General features: G+C 28.7%; 1 protein-coding gene across 1 annotated transcript in view; it reads left to right on the plus strand.

Annotated features, from left to right (window-relative positions):
• Nucleotides 1-540, plus strand: part of LOC106108912 — a gene marked incomplete in the record, with an annotated part of 3,093 nt that extends 2,553 nt beyond the window's left edge. Inside the window, 1 exon segment of the mRNA XM_013290262.1 lies at nt 1-540.
• Nucleotides 541-2,174: the final 1,634 nt, after the last annotated feature.

Below are 2,174 nucleotides of genomic sequence, written 5' to 3' on the forward strand. Positions count from 1 at the left end.
CAATAAACATGTAGTATGTTTTTTATATGGCGTTTGTATGTTGATAAGGAAAATGTATTATATAATTAAGTGCTTGTGACGCCTCAAATTAAATTGTGAATTGAATGGTCGACGAAAATCGGCTGTCAAGCGTGGACTGCATTTCAGTCAGCAAATTGTCCAGTTAAAAGATCGTTCTATTTAAAGAATAAGTCAAATTGTAACCTGTAAGATCGAGTTGTTAGTGAAATATTTAAGAAAAAGACCCTGCAGAAAGGCTTTGAATGTAAAGTTTCTTTGAATGTTCGATGTTATTGTTCATTAGGTTTAACGGAATCACTACCAAATGTATTCAGTAAATCAATTGTACACGCACACATAAGAATTAAGCAGAAAATGTATGAGCCACGTTTATGTTGGCGTAAAACAAATTTTATACGCGAGTGAACGACCAAAGTTTCGTGGTAGATATTTTAAATGTATAAAAAGATGGATCAAAGAACTCGCTCGAAAGCGATTCGTGAGATTTTATTGTAAAATAATAAATAATTTCATTACCGAGCCTCTATTTTTATTTAGTAAACTTAGTAACCCTAAAATATCGATATAAATCTTAAAATAAAAATGCTAAAGGCATCAAAGTATTGCACAAATCAATTACATAGTGAGTACCTACACATTACATCTTATATTTGTACAAGTTTTCTTCGTTTATGTATGCTGAAAAAACAATCAAAATAACAGACATAACAGGTGAACAAACATTACCCGATTGTTGACTTCGGAGTAGTAAAGAATGTCATCTGTAATTATCTACTCTAAATATGTGGTACTCTACTCCCCGTCCCTTTCACTCCCAATGGACAAGAACGAAACCGGAATAATCGAATAATTCGATACAATCTCCGTACAGTTATCATGTAACATGCAAATGAGAATTGCAAAATTGTCAGTTAATGTAGTATACATTGCTTACCGAGTTTCACGTTCAACTCTACATATAACGCATAGCGAGCAATGTACTTGTTGCGTTCAATAATTACATGAAACACATTGAGTAAGCGTTGACTCGGTACGGGTTTTGTCACAAAGGAATAATCATAATATATTGAATAAGGCAGAAATGTTATGAGAAAAACATTATGCATTTAATTGAAATATTTTGCTATTATACTTCTAAGATGAAGAAATTTTATAAGACGTACTTTTTAATTATGATAATTTTAAATGACATTTCGAACAACTACTCATTTATATATTACTAAAATTCCCAGAATTTAAAGATCACATTCTTGTAAATTAAAATTTAATTTAATTCCAAATTTAAAAATTAAACAAATGAATTGAGAATGGAATTTATTTTTAATTAATTTACTTAAAAATTGTATTCTTTTTGAGAAGCATTTGTTTGTTTTCATTTTTTTAATTATGGCAACATTTAATAAAAATGTTGAAACATTTTGCCAGCACTATAACATTTAAAATTATTTTGACCGCCATAGCAACATAAATGTAAAAACAAAACTTACCTTGTAGTAAATGAATTATCGTGCAATATGAAAGATAATTTAAAATATGTTTTTGTTGTCATGTATTTATAAATAAATCTATCGAAGCGTTACGTTACTTACGTAAGAGGCGAGGTAAATACCAACAATGAAATTTAAAAAGATCTATTTGTTCCACTATTAGCTGCTATTTTATAAATGTTTCCTGTCTTAGTCTAAGAGGTCATTAAATAAATATTAAAATAAACTTATTGTTATTTTATTTATCTATTTAATCTGCAATGATATTAGAAAAATCTAATCACTCTTGTGACGTTAGTTATCATATTTATGATAAAAAAATTACTTTAGTAGAAGAAATATGACTATTTTCTTAAATTATTAAAGATTATAAACAGCCATAAATGTTTAATTCTCTAACCTTGAAGATAACTGGTTTAGGTCGAAAGAAAAGAGATGACTTTTAACTATTCCATTAATTTGGGACGTTCCTAAGATTTTAAAAATAAAACTAATTAAGTACCTTGAGTTTATTCTATAATAATGTTACAAAATATTTTTAATTTACTTTGTCGAATACCGTTAGCCTCCGAGTAGCGCCATCTATCGCTAAGTAGCGTAAACACAAGTTCAGTAAATTAGTGATTGACTTGAATTATGACGCATGCTATCAGCCACTAACCTTGC

The sequence above is a fragment of the Papilio polytes genome, unplaced genomic scaffold (genome assembly GCF_000836215.1).
Source record: "Papilio polytes unplaced genomic scaffold, Ppol_1.0 DF821400.1, whole genome shotgun sequence".
Taxonomy (NCBI): Eukaryota; Metazoa; Arthropoda; class Insecta; order Lepidoptera; family Papilionidae; genus Papilio; species Papilio polytes.